General features: G+C 41.0%; 1 long non-coding RNA gene across 1 annotated transcript in view; it reads right to left on the bottom strand.

Moving 5' to 3' along the window:
* The window catches only part of LOC109498607, a 172,993-nt gene that overhangs the window by 21,093 nt on the left and 127,578 nt on the right, over positions 1-24,322 (bottom strand). The window contains exons 4-7 of the long non-coding RNA XR_002740835.2: positions 24,195-24,258; positions 16,288-16,676; positions 8,260-8,739; positions 7,702-7,843 (exon numbers count right to left, since the gene is read on the bottom strand). This is a non-coding gene — a long non-coding RNA (uncharacterized LOC109498607). The remainder of the gene's footprint in view (positions 1-7,701; positions 7,844-8,259; positions 8,740-16,287; positions 16,677-24,194; positions 24,259-24,322) is intronic.

Here is a 24,322-nt window from a genome sequence, read left to right as displayed (position 1 = left end):
CAGCACAGAACTGTGAGATCATGACCTGAGTGGAAGTCAGATGCTTAACCGACTGAGCCACCCAGGTGCCCCAAAGAGTAATTGTTTTTAATGTCAAAGCTGTCCCCTAGTCAAACGTGATGTGGAAAAAATACTAGGGAAATATACAATTGAACCAATAACATCATAACCCGTTTCCAAGAATCCATCTAAGTTATACCCCATTTTTTACACTTGCAAGAGAAAACAAAACTCATGTTGCAAGTATATTAGCAGTATCAGCAGTTTGATTGATTTGATTTGATTTGGGGCAATGGAAACAATATAAACCCCTTTTGCCTTATTTTGCACTTTTGCAAATAATATTAAATCAATTTCTCAAGTAAAATCACTCCTTGTTGGCTCTCTAATATTCAGGTCACTATAATGTCACTTGACACATTTTGGCAATATTTTCGGGCTAGCCCGACACATGATACACACTCCAAAATGCCTAAAATGCCTGGTATTAACTGAGAGAACTAAGATATCTACAGTCTATGTTTTCCCTTTACAGAAGAATTTTACAGTTTATTAAGAGGGTATATGTTCAGGGTTCAGTCCAAGGAAGCTTATCCTATACTACTACCAATGGGATGACTTAGCTGAGATGGACTTGTTTAGCTGGTTTCTTGAGTCCTGGAAACCTCTCCCCATTTGCTACCTCCACGCCCATGCCTGTGTCTGCATTTTTGAGCCCTGTTTTTGTCCGTAGTTCCTCTTTTGGAATGCCTTCTTACTCCTTTTTCTTAGTCTTACCTTCTGTCCATTCTTTAAATTTTCACACCATCCATGAAGCTGCCTTCTATTGTTTATTAAAGCTTTCTGTTCCCCGCTGGGGTTTCTGAAGCCCATCTCTTCTCTGTGCTTAGAGTTTGTACCACAAGATTCAGCACTTAGGCACATTATAGCTTGTATTGATCAAGGGTGTTTTAAGCGTATAGTTTTTTTCCCCACCTAGCTGCTGCTGCTGCTGCTTTTTCTTCTTCTTCTTCTTTTTTATAAATGTTTATTTATTTATGAGAGAGAGAGAGAGAAAGAGAAAGAGAGACAGAGACAGACAGAGAGAGACAGAGAGGGGGAGAAAGAGAATCCTAAGCAGGCTCCTTGCTGTCAGTGCAGAGCCCAGCTCGGGTCTCACTCTCACGAACAGTGAGATCATGACCTGAGCCAAAATCAAGAGTCAGATGCTTAACCTACTAAGCCACCAGGCACCCTTCTCCCCACCTAGATTCTTAAAGGCAGAGATCACACTTCACCCAGAGCTTCTACTTCCTGTAGATCTGGATGAATAGGAGACGCTCAGTAGAGAGCTAGTAGGTATTTAGTTAAATTGATGGATTAGTTGTTAAAACTTCCAAGTATGTACCCTTAATTACTCCTTCTATAATGTCTTTAAAATTTTTCTCTTTGGGAGGGGGCATGTACATTTAAATATGTGTGTTAATTCACTTAAATATATTTATTGAGTACTTACTATGTGTCAGGCACCATGTTGACTGCTGGTGATAAAAAAAAATTGGATATGACAAGACCTTGGTTTTCTTTGTTCTATGTGGCTAAGGAATGATTATTTAGAGAACGAACAAGACAGAGGCAGGAGCAGACTTGAGCAGAAGAGACAGGATGGAGATGCATTGTGCTCAAGGTATGAGGGAGGCATCCAGGTGGTAATTGGGAAGGCGAGTCTAGGAGCACAGTGGGGGATTTGGGCTGGATGTAGATCTCTGGGAGACATTTGTCTGTAGATGACAGTTGGACCCATGGATCTTGTTAAATTTTCTAGAGGGATAGGATATAAAGAAAGGCCTGAGAAGGCAACAGTATTCTATGACAAGTAAAATATGTGGAAGGAATACCACAGAGTTTCAGAAGGTGACCTGAAAATCTTAATTAATCTGTAAACAACATCTGTAGAAATGGCTTGGAGAAACGGGGGCAATTCTGGGTCTACTGCAAAGAATTTCCTGCCCCTCATTTGTCTGAATGCTTTGAACCCCAGTCTTATGATGGCTGGCCTTGCTGACAGATATGCCAAAAGAGAGAGGACGATGTAGGCTCTGGCCCAACGCTATCAAAAGAAGCAGACAAATAGAAAGAATCCAAGGATGTTGGACTATCATGTATCTGAGGATCAGAATGAGGGTTTCACACATGTTCCTTTTCCCTTGAAGCAGTGCTAGGTGGGCAGTCTGGTCCTAGTTCGCTACAAGTTAATGCTATTACCTTGGGCAGCTACTACCTCTTTGAGTCTGTAAGTCTCAAAGTCTATAAGTCTATAGGGGGTCTTAGAGTCTATAAGGAGGATGGGCAAAATAATCTTTGGTACCCTAGACAGTCTTCAGTAAAAGAAACAATCAGAAATCTTGCCTCCCAGGGGCGCCTGGGTGGCTCAGTTAAACGTCCAACTCTTGATGTCGCTCAGGTCGTGATCTCACTGTCCTAGGGTCGGGCCCACTTGGGATTCTCTTTCTCCCTCTCTCTGCCCCTCCCCCACTCTCTCTCTCTCTCTTAAAATAAATAAACTTTAAAAAGAGAAAAAGAAATCTTGCCTTCTCTATAGCTGAGAGCCAGGAAATCAGGATGCTGGCACCCATGTCCGTGCCTGCCTTGGGGTTTAGAGATATCATCTCTGCTGCCCAAATTGGTGTGTGAACTCATCATCAGAAAGGGTTTTTTTTTTTTTCTTTTTTCTTTTTTTTAAGAGCTCTGCTTCATGACTTTGGGTCCTCCGACCCCCAGGGGAAAAGTGAGGCTGTACTCCAGGTGGTATGGGAAACTATAGGATAAATGTTGTGAATCACCTCAGGGCATCGCTTTAAGTGAAAAATTTAAGAGCAAAAGCAATTTCCAGTTAACATAAACACTACTTGCTATAAAAGTAGAATACAAATTTTGGTCCTAAAGATTGCACAAGAGATGGAAATGAAGCTCAGCATCTTCTCGTTGCACTGGACTACTTGCTTTCACAAGGACTGGAAACTCTCTCTTCGTTAGGAAGGCCTGGCAGCACTGCACGGCACTCTTTGCCCCGGGAACTTATTATCACTCTCGGGGACCTGAGAATTTCTTCTTGAGCTAGAACAGTTCATGTTTTTTATTTTTGGTTTTGTTTTTGTTGTTTTGTTTGTTTGTTTTGCCTTAGAAAACGCAAGGGTTCAGATCTGGGGAATTTTGGCGGGCACTATGTTGACAATTTCTGTCTTCACCAGAACATTCTCCTGAGGAGGGTTTGGGGCAATTTAGCATCGAAGGATCTGGTTCCATTAGTTATATAATGTGTTCATAAAAGAAGGGCTGGCTATGGCTTTCGAAGACCTAACCTTCCCTTCAGGTCATGAATTGATTATCATCTAGAAAATGCAAAGTATCTAATCATTCGGACTCCAATAGTTAGTTTTGCCCTTGTAAACTCCTGACTGAAAGCAATTATTTCCCAAGTTTTAGAGACAAAAATGAACCATAGAAGAGCAGCTGTAGAACTTGTTGTAAGAAAATATGATAATTCCCAAGTTTGACATGTGCTTTGACAACAGTCCTTTGCTAATCAACAGCTTCAGTCTTAACACAGACATGGAAAACATGTTGGGCAGCCAGTTCTCAATTCTACATGCCAGTGGGAGGGAGTGGTAGTACAGAAAACCCTACTCAACAGATAATCCCCAAATCATTGTTGTTTGGCCTGGGGAGGTATCATATTTTTTAATTTTAAAAAAATTTTGGCAGCAGATTCACGCCCTTTAATTAGATCCTACACAAGTTATTGTCAATATTAGCTTCACTTTCTGAACAGACACTCATGGCTGGCAGGAAAGGCCACCCTGGGCAGCAGGAGAGATTCATTTGGGGATTAAGAATTAGCAGGAGACAATTCTGACATGGCTAATCCTCGTGTGGATAATTGAGTGTTGACTGGCACTTTAGGGAAATGCATTTACGGCAGAGGATGGCGTGGGATGCTGTTCTATAATCAGGTTGGTAGAGGGAACCTCTTCACTTCTTAACAGCAAAGAGTTGCTCCATGAACGCAAAGCAAAACCAGCAGCCTGAAAGCCAGCAGCCCGAAGGCCAACATTTCGAATCATGTGCTAGAGCAGCAACTGAGAACATCTCCACCCGAGGTTCTCCAAGGGCTTGAGGCTGGAGGGAGGAGTTGGTGGTCGTTTAATAGTTTTCAAAGAATATGAAATATTAATCCAACCATGGATCTTTTCTGAGGTTGCTCCCTATCTAAAGCCCTTCTGGTTTCCTATTTTTATCTCTAGCTAAGGCTTTACAGAAAGTTTGTGTTTGTTTGGTACACTTGAAGCAGCTCTGGGACAACCCAGTGAGGAGAAAATGGGTGATGGAGGAATACTGGCTTCCCTACTTTCTCCTACTTTGAACAATGGGAACAATGGTATCTATTGCAGGAGTTATAAGGATCAGAGAAAACACATGTAAAGCACTTGGTACCGCTACATCGTGAGCAACAACTCTGTAATAGATAGGTCTCATTCTTATTAGTAATTAGAATTATTAGTATCTTAGTCTTGTTAATGATAAGGATATCCCAACAGTAGTATCACCTTCTACTGACATGTTGCCAAGAATAAAGTAAATAATCTAGCAGATGTGCTCTTTGAATACACATAGCATTACTCCACAGAATTCACTTTTCCTCAAGGAGATTCAGTGGCAAAATTAAGATTTTGAACTATTTTGGTAAGGAGAGTTTAGATGTTTAGACACTAGATGGAAGATTACAGAAGGTCCTCTACAATTTCTTTAAGAAACAATAAATGCCCACCCATCCAGGGTAGACCAAGAGTGGTTGTGACTTCTGGGTATCTCGCTGTTATCCACTGTCTATTTTTTTCTTCCCTGGCTACTGCTAAGAAGGCATCCACTGGAACTTGAGCCTGCTTATATAGGAAATACACTAAACCCAGCATGTTCAAATTGGTTGTTCATAATTCATTCATGTAGAGTTGTGAAAACTAGTTCCTGCCACATGATATATCCTCATAAATATTTGTTGAATAAATGCAGGAAATGAAGGAAACTAATCAATAGGTATGTGACTACAGAATCTTAACACTGAAAGGAATCTTAGAAACCTTCAATTTCAAGTAAAAAATAGATAAACAATTGCTTTAGCCTGACTGGGCTGCTATGGCAAAAGATCACAGATTGAGTGGCTTATAAACAATATAAATTTAGTTCTTATAGTTCTGGAGGCTGGAAGTTCAAGATCACAGTGTCAGCATGGTTGAAGGAGGGACCTCCTCTGGGTCACAGACTTCTAACTGTACTCATCGTATCCTCATCCCTGAGGTCTTTTTTTAAAAAAGCATGAATCCCATTCATAAGGGTTCTCTTATGACCTAATCACCTCCCCAAGGAGGCTCCCTACCTCCTAATACCATCGCCTTGGGCATTTAGGTTTTCAACATATAAATTTGGGGGCACATAGACATTCAGACCATAGCAACAATTTAAATATTTTCAATAGAAGATGAATTAAAATTATACACAGCCGTTTAATGGAACACTATATAGCTATTAAAAAGGTATGCCTACATGTATTGTCAAGACAAAGGGTTCATCATACCTTGTTTTAAAAAAGTCAGAAACGGTACTATAAAATTTCATTCCCTTTTTAAAGTATAATATAAAATGTTTGACTAAGCCCAAGCAATGTTTGGAATGATAAAAAAGTTTTTGAACAGTGGTTATCTCTGGGGCATAGGTTGGGAGGTGGATAAAGTAGGAGAAATGAGGGAAGCTACCATTTTATTTCACGAAATATTGTGCTGTTTGAGTTTTTAAAACAAGCACATATTACTTTCATAATAATTCAAAGAAAACCAAATCCCCACATAGTTCAACTTCCTGCTTTAACAGTTTCTAAAAATATACTCATTTTTATGTTAGATTTATTGACGTTTGACAAATAATATTGCAAGATATTTAAAGTGTACATCATGATGACTAGATACATGTATTCATGGTGAAAGGATTTCTCCCATCTACCCACCACTGGTCTAGGAATTTTCAGTGATATAATATAGCATTATAAACTGTAGTCCTCATGTTTTACATTAGATCTTCAGACCTTATTCATCATAAAGCTGAAAGTTTGTACCCTTTTACCAAACGCTCCCTATTTCCTCCACTCCCACCTCCAGCCCCTGGAAACTACCTTTGTACTGTTTGTAAGTTTCACTTTTTTCTTTCTTCGGATTCTACACATAAGTGACACCATGCAGCATTTGTCCATCAACTAAGGAATGAACAAAGATGCATAAACACACACACATACACACACACAAACACACATAGGAATATTATTCATCCACGAGAAAGAAGGAAATATTGCCATATGTGACAACTTGGATGGACCTGGAGGGCATTGTGCTAAGTGAGATAAGCCAGACACAGAAAGACAAATACTGCATGGTATCAATCACACGTGGAATCGACCTTCTTCGTTTACAGATGAAGAAACTAAAATTCAGAGAAATTCCTGATCATAGAAACTTGTAACTGCAAGATAATTTTAGCATCATTAAATTTACCTTCCTTATAGTACAGATAAGGAAGCTGAGGCACAGAGAAATGAGGTGAGTTATAGTTTTGAAGACTGAAGTCTGGGGAGAAAAGAAGTTGCATATGTTCGTGCTGAAAAAATTGTAGGTACTCAGCACATACTGTAAATCTATTAAAACTGACTCACTCATTTTGGATGAGGTAAGTGTTGACATTAGACAATTTGGTGGGCAGCATTTATTTTCCTATTTATTAAAACGTCAGAAAGAGTACCAATGGCACCTCCTAAAAGGCTTGCAGGTGGTGGTCTTCAAAACACAATCCTCAATCCGTGAAGAGGATTAAAAACTCTAATAATCTAGCTTAATGATAAAAATAAGGCTGACATGCGTACATTCCGGATATCAAAGCACAGATGGTTCATGAAAAATTCTACAAAGGTCAAAGACAGACATATATGTGTATGTATCTATATGTAAATATAAATTTATAAAATACATTTATGGAATAAGTTTATAGATATGTGGAAAGTAAATCAAATTTAAAAGTCACAGAATATCAAACTAGAAAAAGTCAGACTTCAAAGAAATTTGCTCTTTGAACAAATTCACCAATGCTCATTCAATAATTTACTTCTTCTCAAGTTACATTTTGTATATGTCCCAGTGGAAAACAAGATCATGTCTGACATTCTCAAGGGAGCACAGAGAAATCCAAATTTCTTTATATGCTCTTGGTTAACCGGTCATATTAATGTAAGAACATAGTGACCATACTTTGAGGCAGTAAGACTGTGTCTCTGATTACACACCACAAACCAGTCTTGTAGCTAAAACATGTCACTGGGTTGGCTGAGTTGGTTCTGGTCTTACTGGCTGTGCACATGCTTTGTCTGTGTTACTAATACACAGAGAAGTGGAAAACTGAGACCATTCCCTGAATAGCTCAAGCCTCAAATTATCATCTGTCCAACGATCTGGAATATTTTTATTGTAATAGAATAATTCCCAATTTGCCCCAATTCTTCACCTCACTCTGCCCCTGCAGAACATAAAATAAACCAAGTTTACGTCAGGACCGTTATCAGAAGAAAGGGTTCTGAGAAGTTAATGTACCTACGTAAGAATTCAGCCCCAAGTGCTGAAGCAGTACCTGTATTTAAATCATTCTGGTCATGTTTGAGGAGATGAGCTGTGTCCACCATTCTCTGGCTCTCCGTGAGATCTCCCAAATGAGGCGTTGGCATTTTCATGTGGCAGGAAAATAGAAGCTGAAGTCAAGAAAACCGCAACATCTGGAACAGGAGGAAAGACTTCACTGGAAAGAACTTGACAAACTCTGAAAACAAAGTTCTAGACTTTACTAATTTATTTTGGCTGCAAAGCCGAGCTCAATGCAAAGCTCAAAGAGGATTTGTCCGAGGCTCCTTTCAAAGAAGTAAAAAGCCAACCCGCACTAAAATTAATGCGTCGACTGCATAAACAGTCAAGATAGTTATCTGATACTGAGGGAATAGAGCCACACTAGGCCTTTTTGTTATTTATGGGATTATTATTGGAGGAAACAGAAGCAATTAGATATCCCCCTGCTTTCAGAGCAGGGGAAGGAAAAAAGGTGTCAAACATAGTTTTTCAATTTGGTCTCTTGATCATTTCATTCTCGCTACATCTTAAAATCCAAATATACATACGCCCCGAGTGCCCCACTCACTGGCCTCTCAGCTGCTCCTTTGACTGTTTCTCCTTTATCCTTTGAAAGTTTCACGGATTTTGAATGACGTATGGAAAGACTTAAAAATACCTGAAAAATGCAAGTTGTATCTTTAAAAACAAAGTGCATTGCTACTGTATGTAAAATACATATGTGTACATACACATGGTAAATAGAGAGGAAAAGAACCTTAAAGAGCACTTGTACTATAGAAAATACTTGCCACTCTCTGCCCAGGTTTTCAAGTCATTTTTTGGAAGCTGCTTCACAGTGTGAGTCCCTTCAAGAGCCCAGTGGGGATGAGGCGTATACCCATGGTGCCAGTAGATGCATATCCTGGTCAGGTGTCTGAATCTGAACCAAGTGACACTGAAGCCAGCACAGTAAGGAACTGATCCGGGTGGGAGCCGACAGGTCTGTTCTCTGGTGCCTGGAGCAACGGGGTGTGGGTGGGTCCAGTATTGGCAGGGGCCACGATACCTGTTGGGACACCCAGAGGGCAGGGGCAGTGAGGTTCTCACCCTGTGATCCTGTGGTAGGACTTAGGCTGTGGTCCTGGCTGCTGTGAGACTCCCTTGTGTCTGCCTGTTTCTCAGGCTTGTTCCTCAGACTCCCCATTGTTTCCGTGGGCTCCCCAGTGGACTCCCTAATTCAGTAAATTCTTTTTCTACTTAAGCAAAGAAGGTTTTTGTTGCTTGCCGCTTAGTTGTTTTTTTTAATGTTGTTGTTTTGTTTTTTTAATGTTTATTTTACTTTTGAGAGACACAGAAACAGAGACAGAGCACAAGCAGGGGAGGGGCAGAGTGAGGGAGACATAGGATCCGAAGCAGGTTCCAGGCTCTGAGCTGTCAGCACAGAGCCTGACACGGGGCTCAAACTCACGAACAGGGGAATCATGACCTGAGCCGAAGTCGGATGCTTAATTGACTGAGCCATCCAGTCGCCCCTTGCCTACAACTTAGAATCCAGACAAGTACTCTCATAATTCCTTTACTCAGAAGTGACCTCCATTAATATTTTAACTGATGGCACTCTGGCCTTTCTTCTGTATCTATAATGTTTCATTTTGCCATGGTGAGTGCAGAGCTGTCGACACCTGGCTCAGAGAGCAGCAAGAGAGGCTTACCTTCTGCCTTCAGTGTGCATACAGGGGGGGTGTGTCCCACTTTTTCCAGAGGTACTCAGGCATACTTATAATTTTCCTTAGCTTCTAGCAAAGGTGACTGATGGTATGAAAATCTGCAGAAAAGGCAGTAGGGCACCTGAGGCATGTGCTATTTGTCTCTAGTAATCATGGGAATAGTTATGATTTCATTTCTGAGTGCCTACTATTCATCAGGTTCTTTACACTAACTCCTCACAATGTTCCATGAGGTAGACATTGTCGTTACTCCCATTTCACAGATGAGTAAACCAAGGCTTAGAAAAATTAAATAACTTGTCTTAAGTTGACTAAGCAGGAAGGGATAGCTCCAGAATTTATACCCATGTTGGCTGACCTCAGAGACGTCTTTACTAACTAAATCACAAGTCTGACCCCAGGTACAGCTGCTCGGGTCGTTTGTATGCTGGCTTGTCTCCACTGCCCACGATTGGCTAGTTAGTATGGGAGTGTTTGCTATAATCCTGCTCTGTGTGGGGCACTGTTTTAATTCTAATAATGAAGGCATACTCCTTTAATTCAAGGCTCAATCATAAAAGTAATATGCCTTTAGAGAGTGTATTATGGTTTACACAGCATTTTAATATGGATCATCTCACTTAATGTCGTGAAATGACTAGAGAATAATTACAAAGAATAATGCCAAAATGTGCAAAGTAACCTGGGGCTTAGAGAAAAAGTGAAGATAGGAGGTAAGGTTAATGAGGGTGAGCTTCTGAGGGAAAACGGGTTTTTAGAAATTTCTTGACGGTAATTCTGGTGCTTGATGGTGAAAGAGAGGTAGAGGGAATTCACTGTTGGCAGGTCTGTAACTGAGTTTTAAAATCTGAGGTGACTGCTGGACTTGGCATTCCCTGGTTCTGTTAAATGGCCTTGTATGCAAGGACTGGTTCAACAGGAGGGCTGAGTGGATGTGCTTCATAAAAATCCATCAGAGCCATGATGTACCATCATCCTTTGAATCTATAAAATGGCCCTTCCATGAGGTCTTATCACTGGTTGATGCTGAGCCCATAATGGACACAATAGTGTTGTCTTTGTCCTCAAGGTGTCTTCTGTTGGGGAGAAACAGATACACTTGAAATAACTGGGGGTCTTGTACTGTTCTGGCTCTGAGGCAGACTTCGTGGAAGAAGTGCGATAAAGAACACTTTCTGGTGCCCAGGGCAACAAAACCTCCCTGGAAAGACACATGTTCTAGCAAACTTGGGCCTTTCAGGTCAGTTATGATAGGCTTCCTTGGATGTATGTAAACAGAATGTGAGACAAGGTTGAAAATGTTGCCAGAGAGCTGAACGCATCGGTAATTTTAAGAAGTACAGTCCAAGGGTTATTGGCTTGCATCAGAATGAAGGAATTTCATCCTAAAACAGAGAAGGCAAAATGCTGGCCTTGTCCTTTGTCTTTTTTCTTTTTTTCCCTCTAAATGCTTTCTCTCCCTCCAAATGATTAAACCTGAGTAACTTGCAGGTGGCTGCAAGGGTAACAAGATTTCCCTCCCTCCTTTTTCTTAATGAGCTTGTATTCTCTCCATAAACATATTTGAAGGTTGCTCTTTCTCCTCTTCGAGATTTGAACCTAGATGAAAGGAGACCAGTGTGGCAGAAGGTGCATGTGGGTAGGTGGTGGAGGGAGCTGGCTTCAAAGGGCTGACCTCGGAGGGTGAGTCATGATGCTCTTCACTTGCCCTGCCAGCGGTTTCCTCCCCTGGTGACAAGTCAGCCAAGAAGCACAAAGCCATTTGGAGGATCGAGCCAGTCGCCAAATCTGAGTATGTAGTTTGAATTGGACACAAACTAAGACATTCTCCAGGGAAATACTTGATGATGATGATGATGATTTTGTCAATAACTTGCCAGGGTTGTGCAAATTAAATATGAAGATGTTGGCTCTGGAGCCTTTGATGGATCTGCATAGAAGGGGGTGTTGTGCTGAGGCCAATTCCCCAGTGAATGGCTCTGCATGGCAAAAATGTGTCTTTCCCAATCAGTTTCCCCCTGCAGCCCTCTGGGCCCCACAGTTGGTGAACCAGGAGGTGCTGCTCGTTAGAAGGGAAACAGTCACGGGAGAAGGAATTTACTTTGTGTTCCTTGTTAAGGTACAATGTCTGTTTTGCCTTAGTGACTGTCCTATGTCCTGTGGCTTTCTCTGCAGGAACTAGAGGCCAGAAATGGTGCTGGCCACCAGAGTGTTCTTCCCTGAGCTGCCTGGCTAGCAGGCAGGTGAAGGCTCCACAAACTTCACTGTCCAAAGGGAGGTTCCCCCCAGGAAGAAAGTGCTGCCCATGGCCCCAGCTTCAGAACAGAGAAGGTGGGACACATGGCAACCAGATTTTAGGTATTCGGTGAGAAGAAGAAAGGAGCTGTTATTCTCCATTTCCTCTGGGAGCCTGCTAAGGCACAGGCCTAAGAGTTGAATGTAAGAGCTGGTTCTGAAACAGTGACTTCCCAGGTCTACCTCAGCATTCGACTTGAGGACCAATAAGGAAATGTTCCCATGGTGGCGACTACTCCTCTGTGCCTTGCCCAGTCTTTGAGGACCAACTCCTGTCACCCACGCACTCTACAAGATTCTTCTCCTCCTCTGAGATCACACAGCTCTGTGAGAATCACTCAAATGACAAACGTCTTGTGTGGCAATATATTATTTGTCTATTTCCCCTTCTCTTCAAAATTGGGAGTCCCTTGCTGAGACACAGCAAGATCTAGCCATGCGGTTACCAAAGTCTATCACTGTGATTTTTGTTATATCCGACTACTGCCCAAAGTATCAAATACTTGATATTTTTATTTTGGCTTTCTTTGCTTACAGATTTGTTGTTGTTTTGAATGCTCCTATTTTTAAATTTAGTAATAACATAAAGTAAAATGAACTGATCCTAAGTGTACTGCTCAAGGAATTTATTTATTTGTTTGTTTATTTATTTATTTATTTATTTATTTATTTCACTCTATAACCTCTAGCCAAGCTAAGATATACAGCATTTAAATATCTCTTTAAAAAGATAACTTGAGGGGCGCCTGGGTGGCGCAGTCGGTTAAGCGTCCTACTTTAGCCAGGTCACTATCTCTCAGTCCGTGAGTTCGAGCCCCGCATCAGGCTCTGGGCTGATGGCTCGGAGCCTGGAGCCTGTTTCCGATTCTGTGTCTCCCTCTCTCTCTGCCCCTCCCCCGTTCATGCTCTGTCTCTCTCTGTCCCAAAAATAAATAAAAAAACGTTGAAAAAAAAAATTTAAAAAGATAACTTGATATCTCCACTAACAATATCTTCAAAAGTATGGTTTGATGTGCTAGTTCAAGTTTCTCTAACACACACTATAAATTACTATAAATTATAAATGTTTCTATTTCATCTAAAACCATCTTGTGTAGTACTAGGTGTGATTGTATCATTCATTTAACCCATCCATTTGGTGTTTATGGAGTATGTGCTATGTGTACAGAGAGTCAGGCATACAGCAGCAAATAAAACAGACCAAAATCCCTGTTCTTGTTAAGTTCCAGTCAAGGAAAGTGATGGAGAACAAAACGAGTAAGTAAAAATATATAGACTGTCAGATGGTGACAAGACTTTGGAGCAGAATAAGGCAGGAGACGGGGACAGGAAATGCAGGGTTTGGCTAGGGGGAGTAGTTCTGAATACTTAGGTAAGGTGGTCAGACAGGGCCTAGGATTTGAGCAAAGACTTGAAAATACAGGGAAAAGGCCCTATGGGGAGATCAGATTTCCAGGTAGAGGTAACAGCAAGTGCATAGACCCAGGGGTAGCAGATTGATGGGATGCAACGAAGCTAATGTTCCACTCTTGGGAGTACCAGAGTGGCTAAAGCAGGGCCATAGCAGTCTGGCACACACAGGTTCTTATCACACCTCTGCTACCCTCTTCAGTGTCTTTGGGCAAGTTAATCTCTCAATAACGCAGTCTTCAACTGGAGTAAGAAAAATTCCCTTTTGTAGTTGTGTACTTACATAATATGTGTATGTTAGGGAAAATGTACGTAACACAACTAGTTTAGTATCCTCTCTGTATCAGGGGCTTGGAAAATTATAGCTGTTATTGTGCTCAGTAAGCACCTAATAAACATACAATGATTTATATGGTGGCTACAGTGCTTTGATCTTCAAAATTATCATGCCTTTTGCTTTTTATTCACATTATAATAGTTAATGAATAATATGTGTCTTGTGAAGCACTGTGCTACACAAATTTCAAGTGAAGTATGACTTGGTCTTTGGCTTTCAGAAAAGTTTAATCTAGTTGGGGGTAAGAAGAAGAAGAAAGAGGATAGATATTAATACTGTTTGCAAATTATCCATTTTGTCTTTTAGGTAAATGGAAGGGGTTTCATTTCCCTGGCCCTTTGAAGTTAGGTGCTCATGTGACTTGCTTTGCCCATGAAATGTGCATACTAGTGATGTATATTAAGTCTTGGGCAAAGCTTAAAGCACCAGTGCATAATTTTCCCCAAAACAGGTTTTGAGATGGGGTCTCTAACAGCCTGAGTCCCTGGGTGATTAGAGGAAGCTAAGCTTCCCTACCAACCTACATTGGAAATGCAGCATGAGCAAGAAATAAACCTGTGTCAAACCACTGAGATTGGCAATCATTTGTTACTGAAGTTAAAAGTGCCCTATCCTGACAGCAAACATATGTAAAATAATCAGAGCACACAATCTAGGGTTGATGTCATATCATTATAATAGTGGTAAAAATATAATAAAATCAGAATAACATTCTAGGATAAGAGCGATGAAAAGAGATAGATGTATCATAACTGCGTTCACAAAGAGTTGAAAAATGCCAAATATATTGTGGCTTGATGAAAAAATGTTTTTCAACCAACATGTACATTTACTGAACTGCCATTTATGTTTGATGTTTGATCCACTAAAAGTCTGTGGCAATATTTCAGAAAATTACAAGTTGATCCGAAAACATATATAATATTCTAGAATACATCTTTTCTGTTTCTTGAACTTCACTAGCATGTTCTTTCAATGATTTTATAAATTAGTATTTATGTTTCAGTTGCACTCCAAAAAGGAATAGAGTGGTTTAAGACTGAAAGCATTGATACAGGAAGACGAAAAACTGTTACCAGAGTAGAATACAGACATGCTGTGTTTTACTAATAAAAAGAAGTTTTGAGATAATGTCTGTCTAAAATAGAGAGTACCATTTGCTTTCAAAATTTGGTACTACCCCAGTTCAGGATCCAAGTGTCATATCTTCTCCAAACAAACATGAACTTAAATTTTTTTTAATGTTTATTTATTTTTGAGAGAGAGAGAGAGAAGAGAGACAGACAGAGCACTAGCAGGGGAGGGGCAGAGAGAGAGAGGGAGACACAGAATCTGAAGTAGGCTTCAGGCTCTGAGCTGTCAGCACAGAGCCCCATGCGGGGCTAAACACGAACTTAAGAAGCAACCCATGGACTACTGGTTCATGCCTCAGTGAAAATTCATTTGCCTCTCCATTACTAAGCTCTTTGTTACTAGTAAATTTCATTCATTCTATCACTCATTTTAAACGCCTTTCTTTCCTTGGCTCATTCTGTCATCACAGGCTATGGAAGAGGGATACAACGTTAATCTTAACTAGGGGGCTAATGATGTCCGTCTAGAGAATTTTCATCTTATGGCGTTCATTCCGAACAGGGACACAAGGAGACTGTTTTCTCATGGTGCTTCTATTCTTTCAGACCTGAATGAAACTGCTCAAATCCGTGCTTCTCTACATACAGAGAATAATAGTTGTAAAGAGTGAGGGGTGGCAGACAGGAAATCCCACCTTTCAAAGACAAAATAATGTTAAGGAATTTATTTTCAACTTTCCAAAAAAAAAAAAAAAAAAAACAAAAACAAGAAAACAAAAGCCCCGCAAAATTCCCTTCCGAAGCTACACCTGATTTTTAAAAGTGTAAGGTTTTTATAGACTATTACTTTAAATTCAGAACACCCAAAATAATCTAAACATGGTACCAAATTAATCTTAGAGCACATTTCAATTTATTTCCCCTTTAAGCTTCAATAAAATTTCTTTTTTTTTTTTTTAACGTTTATTTTTGAGACAGAGAGAGCCAAGTGGAGAAGGGACAGACAAAGAGGGAGACAGAGGATCCAAAGCAGGCTCCTCATTGACAGCAAAGAGCCCGATGTGGGGCTCAAACCCACGAACTGTGAGATCATGACCTGAGCCTAGGTCAGACACTTAACCGACTGAACCACCCAGGCACCCCAATAATATTTCTGTTTTTGGTTGGATTTAGCCAAGTAAGTGTTGATGTCTTCCCTTTCTCAAATAATCTTTCTTCCCCCTCATTGAATTGCTAGCAGGTGAGAATTTTTTTTCACTCTCATTCACTGATGGTCTTTTTATATATTTTTTTTATCTCTTCTCTTTTCACACTGCCCCCATCTGCTATCCTTTTATCTGCTTTGAAGCTCCATACCAAAACCTTTTTGATTCAAAGATGAAATCTGTTTTGATCAGAGAACACTAATGGAGAAGACCCCAACAATGAGGTTCCCTAAATTGGAAAAGTCAAGGAAAAGAGGGTGGGGTAAACGAGGCAGAGTAAATAGGCTCTGGAGAGCAGGGATTTTGATCTCCATTCTGGCTGTATTTGGAGACAGCCCAACTCAGGGAGCAGTCCTGCTGTCCATTTTCCCAACAGGCCTCTTTTCCACTGTTCAGACCACAGTTGCCCCGCCTTACCCTGCAAAGGGAGGCTGCCACTGCTGCCTGTGTTGTGCCCATACTCCTTTGCTTCTCTCTACCCACTGATTCCTTTAATCCCTGAGAATTCAGATCCCTCCTCCACATCTCTTGCTTCTCAGATCCCACCCTGACCACAGCCTTGCTTACCCTGGGCTCAGAGTTGGGAAGTGCAGCCCTTGTTTTCTCGTGTCAACTTTTTTAAGCCTCTTTCTGGTGTTGGAAACACACCTTGCTTAGGTGCAGCTGTTTTTAGTAAGGGTCTCAGGACTGATGCCAGTTGATTCATAAAGTATAAATGGACTTGGTGACTCTTTAGGAGGCCCCTGTGCCGCTGGTGCTGGAGGCAGAGTGCAGAGAAGGCAGTGAGCAATGGGAAACACCTTGGCTGTGCTGGTGGGCTTCAGATCCACTTGGGGTCTGGTCTTGTCCACCCTGACCATAACCTTCTGCCCTCTTTCTTCTCTTTGGACTGTTAAGGAGTCTTTTGGTGGAGTTCCTTTGTTCAGAGTAATGATTTCCAAGTGGCTAAAAAAGAACTGAAAAAAGAACAAAGCAACAAAACAAATTTGTGAATCTCCTGAAAATTTCTCCCACGCTTATGAAATGACTAACTGAAATGTGAATAAAATCTGTTTGTTCAGAAAATCAGGAACGCATCTATCATCTCGCATTTTAACATTTAAACTCCTCTGTACGCATTTCATGCTTGGTTTTTTTGTTTTGTTTTTGTTTTCTTTTAGTAGCAAAACTGTACGTAAACCAGGGACTGGCTCAGCTATGAAACTGTGGAACGCTCTGAAACGGCCGGGTGAAGCGCTCTTCCGGGGGCCCATTTAACCGTGGGTAGGGCCCAGGTTAACTGAAGTTGGGGAAAATGGAAATGTTGACATTTCTTTAAACAATAAAAATTACAAGTGATTGCCAAAGTGCCATGAGCTGACATTTATGGAGATTGTTCGCCGATTATATATATGAAATATCATAAGTAATTAGCTCGTGGCAATTACCTGCCCCTCATTATTTTGCTTTTAGAATATTTTTAAAGCTTAGGTTACTAAAATTTCAAATAATCCTGGGCTGTGCTGTCATGGGTCTTTATCCCAATGAATCGTGGTCTCTTGTAAACAGTCCTATGATCTGATTTCCATTGGGACAGGAGTTGTAAAAGGCCAGGGATTTTCGATGGATTTACACATATACTGTTTCAGTTAAGTTACCAAGGTTGACTTTACAGCCCTTTTCCTTGGAGTCTTAAATACACTTGCCACCCAGTCTCTTCCTACCACATTGGAGGGAATGGGTGATGAGATTAAAAGGGCTCAAGGTGGGGGCGGGAGGAGTCTGCCTCCATGAAATTTCCAACTGGAAATCCTTCTGCAGTTGGTGGTCTCAGTTAACTAGCTTGGTGGCATTTATTGCTGGAAAGCTGACTCTTACAGATACTTCAACATGGAGGCAGGCATTGGAGCATTTTTCTCTTGGAAAGCGTCGTTCTACTGATTACCCTTTTGCAAGGAAGAGATGCTTGGGAAGAAAGTTGGCAATTGTAATCTGAATGTGCATGAAGCCACTGAAGCAGGGCAGGCCAGATCCTCCAACTTGGCTTCTCCCTGCTTCCCAAACGCAAGAGAAGATGGGCTGGCTTTCTTAAGGTTTGCTCAGCTCAGGCTGGAATCATTACAAACAAATATTAATGGCACTCCATTACTGGCTACATTTTCAATGAAGTTTAAATAGTCTGAGTTATGATGATTAGCGAGAAATGCACGGATAATAAAGGTAAATGAGATTCATATTTAATCCCCAACTCTAAACGACTGGTTTGATTGTCTCATTCACTTGGCAAACAATTTCGTTTCTAAATGTTATTTAAGCCACAGATATAATTTCTTTAACACAGCAGAAAGGAGGAGATTAAAATATGAGATGGAAGCAGCACTTACCTTAGGCTGATTAATAGGCTCAGGCTGGTCCTCTGCCGCCATGCTTAAAAGCATCAAGACATGCTTTGCTATCCCAGCCTATATATATCGATACTAACTGGGTGCCAGGAAAACCACTCTGATTAGTCATACTAAACCACCACTTAAGTGGTGTGCACGCCATGGACAAGTCATAAATTTGGGAACTCTCAGAAGCAGCACCCCCTTCCCCGAGGAGGTATGAAGGGGTTCGGTTCACTGGAAGTTCTCTTATCCTTAACTTGGCATTCTCTCCTTAACCTACTGGCTGTCTGGCTCAAATCATAGAGCAACTGGAATAAGAAATCTGGAATTTCATCCACGTGGTCTGATGAGGCCAACGACTCAGACTAAATAAACCACCTTTGCACTGATAGCAGAAAGGGAGATGAAGGCTGGGAGCTTCTACATTTATCTTAAGCTTTACTGAAGTTTTATTGAAGTCACAGACTACTGGGACCATGACTTACTGTTTAAAGTCAGAAAGTTTGACAATGGTTTTCTAGAAATGGTATGAACACTATGAGGTCTAATTCCTATCTTAAGGGAACTTCTAAATAATCTCATTTGTATTTACTGAGGCATACCCTTCAAAGGACTATAGGAAGAAAATGCCTTTTGAAAATTTTCCTTGGAGCTTGCCTTTCCATTTAGCTTCTAATCTTTAAAGTAGAACAAGCAAGTGAGCTCGCCTTTTCAATCTCCCCACCCCCTCTCCTGTTTCTTTCCATGAAATTTTCCCATCAAGAGTGTCTTTTTCTCCCACTTGGCATCTCTGAGAACAAAACATCAACTCTGAGTAACTGTGACGTGCAGATAGAGCTTTGAACTTGCTCCGAGTATGGGAAACTGGGAGAACTATAAAGTATTCCCCAACGCCATACTCAAAAACGACAACATTCTTTAAAACTCCGCATGAAATTCAATCTAATTCTTCCTTTCTCCGATTACAGGATCCTTGGTGTAAAATATTACATTTTTTAGCAACAGTGCAAAGTTAATCTATCATAGTGCACCTCCAGGTGAGATTTATTACCGATTGCTTTCTAAAAATGGTGTGCTCTCCCTGCATATGTGGGCCATATTCATCTTATTATTATCCAGTTGAAAAATTCCCAGCATACGCAACGCCTGAGAAGTAAGAGTGGGCAAGCCCACAGAATATGACACTTATGCTAATCTGCGCCCTGCTGTGGAAAAACATACACAAGGATTCCATTACCACATTCATTAGGCTGCAGCACACTCCATCCTGAATAGGGATTATGAACCACAATAGACTGAAAGCAGTGGATTGAGCCCACTTAGCCAAATTGCTCTGACATTGGCCAAATATGCTGGCACCGGGAAGATCATCAGCTCAGACTTTGCAGAGGATGTTACTCATTGAAAGTTTGTCCTTCCCTGTGACTGTCACACCACTCAGTTCATGGCATATGCCGTTAGTTCAGATGGTGAAAGCTGGCACCCGCAATGTATTTATGATTGGAGCCTGGAAGGACTGTTTGAAAGGTGTTACCCAGCTCTTTCCAAGCACCTGTTGTGCGGTGCCTCTGACCCTCCCCACCCACACTCCTTTCCTGATTACATTCAGAGAATGAGTTGTGTGGTGATAAAACTGTATAGCCAGGAAAGAATCCGAATCAGATGAAAATGCCAGTTCAGCACTCAGCTTGCCCACATCTCCTTTCTCTGGTTTTCTGGGCTACCGGATACAGTAGCCACCTATCAGCCTGATCTTTTTGCAGTGGCAAGGATATTTGCCACTGGTGAGCTAAAAATATTTTAAATAATGTCAGAAATAATAAAGAAGACAAGTTACTGCTCAGGAGACGTTATGGAATCTGGCTATGCAGGCGGAGGGGAAAGATGTAAATCACGCCCATGTATTTCATTAAGAAGACAATAATGAAAACCTCCTGGGTGAAACAGGTTGTCAGACTCAGGTTCTAGGGAACTGTGGTCTAGGCTTTTCCTTTTCAGTGTGGGACTTCAGCAGGAAGTTAAGAGTAGTCGTACCCAACACTTTGATTTATATCACTGATGTGTTTCTGAAAAGGTGCGGATAAATCAAATCTTATTTTTGTAAACTGAATATCATACATGCTCCAGGAAGCTCCTTTTGGCCAAAGTAACTCTGCACTGAATCCTTATGTGTGTGTAAAGTGAAGGATGGAATCTTATGCCTGAAATGCAAATAATCATGGCTGCGTTTATCATCCATCTGTTAAGTTCCAAGTTCACCATACTGGGCTTTCCAAAAGTGGAGTACCAGAAGCATCAAATAGAAACGAGGAGGGCACTTGAAGAGGGGACTGCTGAACTGACCACAGCTTTTAATTTTTTCCCCGCTTGAGAAAATGGAAATGTCAGAGAATGGCAGGCCTCGTTTCTCTTTGCATGCTTAGGTTGCGTCATGTGTTTTGGAAAGGCATAACTAACCTCTTGAGTTTTCTAAACATAAACCCCATCAATACCGGCTTACGATGCCCATAAATCCAGGGTGGGAAATACGGATGGCACCCAGGCGCCCTGCCTGCTTCCATGCCAGAGCCTGTCGCTGTTGAGAGGCCGCCGTTCTCCCCCCGCTGCTGCTCCCTTCTCGCAAGTCTGTCCTGCACTTGGCTCTGAAAGCAGCTCTCAAACTGAAGCAGACACATGGGGACAGTGGAAAGGAGCTCTGGGAGGGGAGAGGCTCTGGATTTTTCTCTTCCACGTGATGCTCCACAGCCCCGCTTTTCTAGACCATCCTCTTAATGGGAGTCCTGCCCTGTACCTTCCAGCTCCCTGAGATACCGGGACGCATCAAACAGGTTGAAGGAGGCTCTGTTTTCTTGCCAGGGGAACATGGCCCTTTGCACCGCGATTGTAATACAATCTTTCCTCTCTGGGGCTGCGAATGCTACAGTGCAAAACCGTGTTTGAAAACCTCTTTTATCATTCACCGTCTCCAGACTGAAATCATTTTTGACAACCTCTGCAGAAAACAAGCAGCTTTCTGGCTACTGGCGAGTCGATTAAAGGGAGGAAACACATGTTCACTGTCAGACGAAGCCCCTGGAGAAAGCACTGACAACCTTTTAACCCCCTTTCCCAGGGAAAGGGCCCAAATGTTTCTCTGGAACAAAATCACCACATTGTCTTAAGCATCCTTTCATTTCATGTATCTTTTTATTTCTTCCTAAGGCAAGACATGTAAAAATAATAATCCTCAGCACCTCTGTTTTTATTTTGGACGTTAACAGATTTGTTTTATACCCTACTCAGGAAGACAGGGAAAAGAGCATCATCAATGAATATCTTTTATGAACTAACCCCTTCATTTTTTTTTTTCACCGTCTGACCACAGTTCAAATACCAACACACCAATGAGTTCACTCACCTCGTAGAGTGATTCCTCAGACCCAGCCAAGAAGCCACAGGAGTGAAATTTTTGGAACAGTAGGAAGGCCCGACTAGCCGACATTATTAACAAGCTGAGCAGTAAGACTGGGCTGTGGAAACTTTTGCGCACCTCAAGATCCGGACCTTACATTACTTATGCACATGTTGTCAAGCAGACACATTCCCATATACGGCATGAGAAGCAAGTGGGGTGGGAGATGAAAGGGTTATACAAAACTGAACATGAGTGTCAGGTGTGTGGGTTTGCTTCTTAAAAAAAAAAAAAAAAGGAATAATTGTTTTTAAAATGCCAGCCCTGTAATCATCACAATTACAAAAATATCTAGCACTCAGTTCCTTAACCTATAACCTTAGTATTTTTTACATCAGTATCACTGGCCCTGGTGGTTTGGTCTATTATGAGAAAATGATCCACCTCACCCCCTCTCTCCCCGAGACTGCATATTTGCTTTTAGGAGCCTAAAGGCAGGGTGGAGAGTTGGAGTGGGGTGGGGGGGCGGAGGGGAGGGGACAAACTTTAAAGTTGCTGTCTGGCTGGCTGGGAGAGGAGGCCTTGTGGGAACTGCCTAGAGCAGAGGTTGTCTCAAATGAAAGACAGGCAAAGAACAGCTCCACCCATGTGAATTGGTACTTGGGGGCTTGAGTCTGCCATATTCTACCAGCCCTCTTTTTTGTTTGTTTGTTTTTTGTTTTTATTGCTTGCAAATGGATTTTTATTTTTTTATTGAGGTGAAATCTGCATAATATGAAATTAACATTTTAGAGTCAACAATTCACAACGTTGTGTAACTACCACCTCTACCTGGTTCCAAAACGTTTTCATCACCCCAGAATAAAACTTTGTTTCCATTAAGCAGTTAATGTTCATTTCCTCCTCTCCCCAGTCTCTGGCAACCACCAATCCACTTTCTACTTCTATGGATTTACTTATTTTGGATACGTCCTATAAATAGACTCATACACCATGTAACCATTTGTGTCTGGCTTTTTTCACTTGGTATAATGTTTTTTTGAGGTTCATCTACATTGTAGCTTGTATCAGTATTTCATTTCTTTTTATAGTTGAATTAATATTCCATTGTATGCATATACCATAATACATTTATCCCTTCATCTGTTATGAACATTTGGGTTGGCTATTGTGAATAGTGTTGCTATCAACATTCATACACAAGTACTTGTTTGAGAACAAATTGAAAATCGGTGTATTCAGTTCGCTGGGGGATATACCTAAGAGTAGAATGGCTAGGCCACTATGGTAATTCTGTTTCACTTTTGGAGAACTGCCCTACTGTTTTCCATAATGGCTGAACCATCTTATATTCCCACAGGCAGTGCACAATTGCTCTTTTTTATTTTCTTTTTTATTACAACCATCCTAGAGAGTGTGAATCTCAGTGTGGTTTGATTTGCATCTTCCTAACGACTAATGATGTTGGAACATCCTTTCATGTGCTTGTTGGCCATTTGTGTATCTTCTCTGGAGAAAGATATATCCAAGTGCTTTGCCCATTTTTGAATAGAATTGCTTGTCTTTTTGTTGTTGGGTTCTAAGAGTTATATGTACTTTTACATTCTGGATACTGGACCCTTATCAGATACATGATATACACGTATTTTCTTGCATACGGTTTTCCTTCCACTTTTTTGATATCTTTTGATACACAAAATTCTTAATATTGAATAAGTCCAATCTATTTTTGCTCCTGCTTTGGAGGTGTCATAAGAATCCACTGACTTATCCAACATCATTAAAATTTATCTCTATGATTTCCTCTATGGGTTTGATAATTTTAGCTCTTCTATTAGATTTTTGACGCCTTTTGAGTTAAATTTTGTATATGATTTGAGGTAGGGGTCCAGCTTCATGGCATGTGGATATCTAGCTGTCCCAGCAATCTTTGTTGAAAATTTTAGTTCCCTATTGAATGGTTTGGCACTCTTGTTGAAAAATCAACTGGCCACAGATGTACAGAATCTCAATTCTATCCCATTGGTCTATATGTCTATCTCTGTGCCAGTACCACACTTTTTTGACCACCATAGCTTTATAATAGGTTTTGAAATGGCAAAGTGTGAGTCCTTCAACTTTCTACTTGCCCCCTTGATGAGTATATCATAATGAGCCTATAATTCAGGCCCAGACCTTTCACTGGCTTCTCTATTTCCTGGCAGAGACTTTAGACCTAAAACTTGGATACATCTCCAAACACATTATCTTTATTATATCATTAAAAATGCCCTTGACCCTCTAAATTTTTACAACTAACCACGATTTCCTTACTAGCAATACTTCTTGTGTTCTAATTCTAAAGTGGTATTTATCAAGAAGTAGCTTGATTTTGAGAGCAGTTGGCTTTCTGTTATTTGAAAAATACACGCTCCAATTTTTTTCTATCACCACATTCAGGTTGCTTCCCTGAATAGCTTCAAAGAAACATTACAGTGTTGGGCACTAGCAGCTTGCAAAGATTCTGAGGGCTGTTTGGAGAATGAACTATGTTGTAATATTTTTACTATAATACAACCTTCTGCTTTGCCTACGGTCAGACAAATTGGGTATATCTCAGTTTCTATGCTGAGCTTAATAAAAGGTTCCTGGCTATATGTCACAACAAGTCCTGTAGGAAATGTGACATACATATGCCTCTGTGTTCTGGATCTCCACTTGACTTTGCACGGACATACCTGAAGGGGGTCTTGGCTTTATTTCTGTCAGGTCTTTGTGTGTCCAGACTTCACATACTCCCACCTAGAAAGGCAATGAGGACCAACATTTCATCTCTCATATGTTGATGATGTATGAAATTACTCAT

The sequence above is a fragment of the Felis catus genome, chromosome A3 (assembly GCF_018350175.1).
Source record: "Felis catus isolate Fca126 chromosome A3, F.catus_Fca126_mat1.0, whole genome shotgun sequence".
In the NCBI taxonomy this organism is placed as follows: Eukaryota; Metazoa; Chordata; class Mammalia; order Carnivora; family Felidae; genus Felis; species Felis catus.
This window is presented reverse-complemented; position numbering and strand designations above follow the sequence as displayed.